Source organism: Triticum urartu, chromosome 2, assembly GCF_003073215.2.
Source record: "Triticum urartu cultivar G1812 chromosome 2, Tu2.1, whole genome shotgun sequence".
In the NCBI taxonomy this organism is placed as follows: domain Eukaryota; kingdom Viridiplantae; phylum Streptophyta; class Magnoliopsida; order Poales; family Poaceae; genus Triticum; species Triticum urartu.
The window spans coordinates 538724148-538730536 of record NC_053023.1 but is presented as its reverse complement, the minus strand read 5'-3'; positions in this window follow the sequence as shown (position 1 = coordinate 538730536).

Here is a 6389-nt window from a genome sequence, read left to right as displayed (position 1 = left end):
CCGTCGCCCCGTCTTCGGCGAGCTCGAGTTCAACCTCAAACCCCGCGCCGCTACAGTGCCCGGCCCGATCCGATCTGGATCTGGAAACCCTAATTCTCGGGTTGACTTTTTCCCCGTCTCAGTAATTATTTGCATACTTCGTCATGTCATAACTTCATCACCGTTGCACCAACTCGTGCGTGTAGCATATCGAAACGTTTGTCTCGACGAGTACTTCATTTCATCTCATTGCATCATGTTCATTTGAGCTCATGTTGATGCCCTAAATGCTGTTGGAAGAGTGCTAGTTTGTGTTAGTTTCAGATTCATATCAGTAAATGCACTTTTGTCATTTTTTCCATGTTTAATGTGTGCCTCCTATGATCTTGAGCTCTACATGAGTTTTGAAGTATGCCATGCCATCTTTACAGGGGTGTATGCCATGTGTTTTTGTGATCTCTGTGGTGACTAGCACAAGCATGCAAAGTATCCCTCTCAATGTTGCTGATTTCAGGGACTTAGAAATATTCTAAGTCTTGGCCCTGTCATTATTTTTATGCCATGTGTTCATGTTGCTACCGAGTGATCCATGCCTCTTTTGAGCATGATCAGTAAGGATGTTTTGTAGATATTGTGGTGCTCTATCCATTCATGTCTTTGTTTGCAATTATGGAGTACCCTATCTTGAGTCAATCGAGCTCTACTTTTGCTATAAAATGTTCCTGGCAGAATGTTTACATGTTAAGCATTTTGGCCGAGGTTGTTGTAGTTGATCCATGCATAATATGTTGTTGTTCTTGCCATGTCTAGCTTCTATGCCATGTCTACTTGCTGGGTGTATGCTTAGTTTGTCATGCAATGCCTTGTGGTGAGTGCATCGAGCTCGTAAACATGCCTACTTGTTATCTGTTTTGCCATGTTCCAGTTTTTCACTAAGTCTGAATCTGCTAACGATAGTTGCTATGTTCACATGGTTGCCATTGTATTTGCTGATCCCTTTTGGCTTATGGTCAGTAAGGGACTTTTGTTGTATGCTTTGAGTAGCTTCATGCAATGCCTTGCTTTGCCATGATATGTTCCTGTAGCATGTTGTTTTCGTGCTCTAAACATTGCTTCCTGATGTTATATTCCTGACTTGTTATTTTCACCAAGTCTGTAACCTGTAATCTTTTGCACTTTTGTCATGCTTGTTTCAGCCTGCAATTGAGTGAATTAGCCGTAGCTCAGTGTTCATCTTTTGTCAAGCATCTTGAGTGGATCCCTTCCATGTATTTTTTTTGTCATGTTAGAGCGTTGTAGCATGTTGTTCTTGATGCATTTAGGAGGCCTCGTGCTGTTAATCGCATATCGGTGCCATATTTGTTTTGCTTGTCATTTCCAAACCGTGCATCCGATTCCGGTGATCTTTATATCGATTTCGACCGAAATCAACTCCTCTTTCCAGTGGCACTATTGGTTTTCCAAGTTGAGGCCAGGTTCAATCATTCCTTTCAAAATCATGCATATGCATTACATATCGCATCCCGCATATCATGCCATATCTTGCATCATGTTGTTTGTGCATTGCACGTGGTTGATTGTGTCTCCCTTTGCTTGTTGTTCTTGCTTGGGTAGAGCCGGGAGACGAGTACGTGATCGAGGATCCCATTGAGTACCTTTACGAGGATCAAGCTAATGTCAACTCAGAGAACTTTGCAGGCAAGATGACCATACTCTCAAAATCACTTCTATCTTTGCTTGCTAGATGCTCGCTCTATTGCTATGCCTATGCTACGATACCTACCACTTGACAGTTCGCTTTGAATAAAACTCCTCCAGCAATGCCCAACATTGGTTTTACCATTTGCCACCAAGCCTCTTTTTCCCTTGGGTTTCCGGAGCCTGAGGGTCATCTTTATTTAAACACCCCCACCCCCCAACCAGTGCTCCTCTGAGTGTTGGTCTGAAATGGGCAGCCTGCGAGGCCACCTCGGGGCAACTTGAGGGTTGGTTTTACTCATAGCTTGACCTATCCGAGTGTGCCCTGAGAACGAGATATGTGCAGCTCCTATCGGGATTTGTCGGCACATTCGGGCGGCTTTGCTGGTTTAGTTTTACCATTGTCGAGATGTCTTGTAACCGGGATTTCGAGTCTGATCGGATTGTCTTGGGAGAAGGAATATCCTTCATTGACCGTGAGAGCTTGTGATGGGCTAAGTTGGGACTCCCCTGCAGGGATTTGATCTTTCGAAAGTCGTGCCCGTGGTTATGGGCAGATGGGAATTTGTTAATGTCTAGTTGTAGAAAACCTAAAGCTTAACTTAATTAAAATGAATCAATAGAGTGTGTGGCCGTGATGGTCTCTTTTCGGCGGAGTCCGGGAAGAGAACACGGTCTCGAGTTATGCTTGAACGTAGGTTGTTCTAGGATCACTTCTTGATCATAGTTTATCGATCGTGCCTTTGCCTTCTCTTCTCTTTTGCGTATGTTAGCCACCATATATGCTAGTCGCTTGCTGCAGCTCCACCTCATACATTTTACCCTTCCTATAAGCTTAAATAGTCTTGATCGCGAGGGTGTGAGATTGCTGAGTCCCCATGACTCACAGTTTACTTCCAAAACCAGATGCAGGGACCGATGATACCGCTCCAGGTGATTCGGCTGAGCTCAAGTGGGAGTTTGATGAGGACTCAGGACGATACTACGTTTCTTTTCTAGACGATCAGTAGTGGTGCCCAGTTGGGGCGACCGGGGACTTTGTCGCTTTTGGGGTTGTTCTTTATTTTGGTTTCATAGTCGGACCTTGAGTGTACCTGGATGAATGTAATGATATTTATACATTGTGTGACGTGGCGAGTGTAAGCCAACTATGTATATATTTCCCTTATTTATTACATGGGTTGTTCTGAAGATTACCTCACTTGCGACATTGCTTACAATGCGGTTATGCCTCTAAGTCGTGCTTCGACACGTGGGAGATATAGCCGCATCATGGGCGTTACAAGTTGGTAATCAGAGCCTTCCCCGACCTTAGGAGCCCCCTGCTTGATCGAATCATTGGCGTTGTTGAGTCTAGAAAAATGTTTTGACTCATTTAGGATTATATATATCAGAGAGTAGGATTCTTTTTACTCCTCAGTCCCTTTGTCACTCTGATGAGGCATCCTGACGTAGAGTTTTGACTCTTCTCTTCTCAAATTTCAGTAAAAAAAATTAGGATCACGCGGGTATCTTGGAATCGTTCCAATGGTTTTGTGACGAGAACATTGTTCTTGGTGCCTCCTGACATTTAGGGGTTGTGGCAGTGTCCCGGGGAGTTGAGCTCCGAGGTGTTGTCGTCACAATTTTATCGTTGCAATTCTGGAATACCTGAGTTTCGCCGACATCGAAAATCTCCTTTAGGAAGTTGTTGGTGAGATAACCTCGACGCCACCCAGTACTGGGGCGGGAGTTCGGGAGTATTGCCATAACTCGTATAACGGATGCTTTTTGAAGGTTGAGGTAAATGATTTCCGAAGGTTTCTTGGTTATGTGTTGAAGTATGGATACAGTTGGATGTAGGATTTGCTAGCTTTGGGTGAGATATTATGCTTCCCCTCTATCCCCAACACCTTATTGCATAACCGGGAGAATTTCGGGAGTTTCATAGGTGGGAATTCTTGTAGCTCTAGTATTTCTTCCGTGGATATTTGGTTTGTAATTGGGTAATCCTCACCAAGTATTTGTTCTTGTCCGTACCTTGTTGTTTTATTCTTCTACCTCTATTCAAGTGGCTTCTCAATTTATGGAAATGTGACCATTTCATTTGGAATGCATTCGTTCATTTTGTTCGAATGTTAAGACTATATGTTGCAATTTTGATCCTTTTGAATCAGCTTGAATATATGTCTGTAAAGATGCTAACGGATGTCACCCTCTTTAGGATGGCTCCTCCAATGCGTAACAATCCTGAACCGCCACCACCACCTCCACCTCCGGAGGCATGGCAAGCTGTGATGGCCGCTACCAATGCAAACACGCAACTGATCATGCAAATTTTGCAAGAGCGCAACCAAGGGAATCACGACCATGGCAACAATCAGAATCAGTTTGCTACACTCAACCAGTTCCTCGCTAACCAGCCAAAGACCTTCAGCAATTGTGTCGAGGCAACAGACGCTGATGATTGGCTCATGGATATCTGCAAGCATTTCGAGTGCAGCAACGTCAGGCTTGAGGACTTTGTCAAGTTTGCCTCGTTCCAACTCAAAGACCAAGCTACAGAGTGGTATCAGCAATACAAAGATTCCAGAGGAGGTCGTGTGATTACCTGGAATGAATTCCGTCAAGACTTCAGAGCTCACCACATTCTCCAGAGTGTTGTTGAGAGCAAGCGTGAGGAATTCCGCAACCTGAAGCAAGGCAACTTGTCTATTTACCAGTATAACATCATGTTCCAGAAGCTCGCTCGTTTCGCCAAGCAGGACGTCCCCGACGAGAAGAGCATGATTTATCAGTTCAGAGGTGGCCTCAAAGAAGATCTTCAACTAGCTCTCATGCTTTTTGAGCCGCAGAAGTACGATGAGTTTTACAACATGGCACTGAAACAAGAGGCTGCTCAACTCAAGTGCGATGCTTCCAAGAAGCGAGTCAGAGATGCAACTCCTTCTTCCTCAACTCAAGTGGCAACTAAGCAGCAAAAGTATTGGCTGCCTCCTCCGTTTCGTCAGCCTTATCAGCAGAAGAGCAAAGGTGGCAATGGATCTTCCCACCCACCCAACCCAGGCTTTCAGAACAAGACTTCGTCTCATGCTCCAAGATCAAGTGCTTCGTATCACCGTCCGCTTTCAGAGGTCACGTGCAACAAGTGTCAGCAGAAGGGTCACTATGCCAACAAATGCTTCAATCAGAGGCGTCTTCCTCCTCCTCCTGTGAGGTCTGCCAGCACCGCAGTGGTCAGCATAATCTCAAGCACGCCAAGGTCAACTTGTTGAACGCAGCTCAGGCAGAGGACTCGTCAGATGTGATTATGGGTAACCTTCCTGTTAACGATATTTCTGTAAAAGTTCTTTTTGACACTGGTGCATCGCATTGTTTCATGTCAAAGTCATTTTTGCCAAGAATGAATTCGCTTCTTCTCATTTGGGCAAATCAATGGATATCGTTTCTCCGGGCAAACGCTTGAGTGCCAGTTTGGTGGTTCCAGATGTTACTATCACGTTGGGCGACTATAAGTTTCTTTCTTCTCCAATGGTTCTTGGTAACTCGGATATTGATCTTATTCTCGGAATGGATTGGCTTTCTAAGCACAAGGCTCAGCTTGATTGTGCTGCCAGGCAGATTCAATTGACACATTCGTCTGAGGATGTAATCGTCTTTGCCGCTCGTGATGATACCATTCGACTGTTTTCTCTCAACGAGAAGGGCGAGATGGATGCCATTTCTCATATTCCAGTCGTTTGTGAATATCAAGACATCTTTCCAGAAGAGCTTCCAGGAATGCCTCCGCACCGGCCAGTTGAATTCGTCATCGATCTTGAGCCTGGCACGGAACCTGTTTGCAAACGTCCTTACAAGCTTGGACCTGAAGAGTTGAAGGAGCTGAAGAAACAACTCGATATTCAAGAGCGTATGGGTCTCATCCGACCAAGTTCTTCTCCATGGGGTTGTGGTGTTCTTTTCGTCAAGAAGAAGGATGGAACGGACTGACTTTGTGTCGACTACCGTCCATTGAACAAGAAGAACATAAAGAACAAGTACCCACTTCCCAACATCAACGAGCTGTTTGAACAACTCAAAGGTGCTCAAGTATTCTCCAAGCTTGATCTCCGTATGGGCTATCATCAGATTCGCATTCATGAAGAAGATATTCCCAAGATAGCGTTCAGAACAAGCTATGGTTCATATGAATACACTGTCATGTCTTTCGGCCTTGTCAACGCTCCTCCAACATTCTCTCGCATGATGAACTTCATCTTCAGCGCCTACACAAATGACTTCGTCTTGGTCTACCTCGATGACATTTTGGTCTTTTCCAAGAACAAGGAGGATCATGCCAAGCACTTGCGTTTGGTGCTGGATAAACTCGGAGAACATCAGTTCTATGCGAAGTTTTCAAAGTGCGAGTTTTGGCTCGATGAGGTTCTCTACCTTGAGCATATCATTTCCGCCAAGGGCATAGCTGTTAATCCTGAGAAGGTGTCTGCAATTGTGAATTGGGAACCACCTCAGGATGTGAAGCAACTCCGTAGCTTCCTTGGGCTCGCAAGCTATTGTCGAAGGTTCGTTGAGAACTTCTCTAAGATCATGAAGCCTCTTTCCAACCTTCTCCAGAAGCATGTGAAGTATGTCTGGTCGCCTGAATGTGACATCGCTTTCAACACCCTGAAAGAGAAGTTAGTCACTGCTCCAGTTCTGACTCCCCCTGATGAATCCAAACCGTTCAAGGTTTT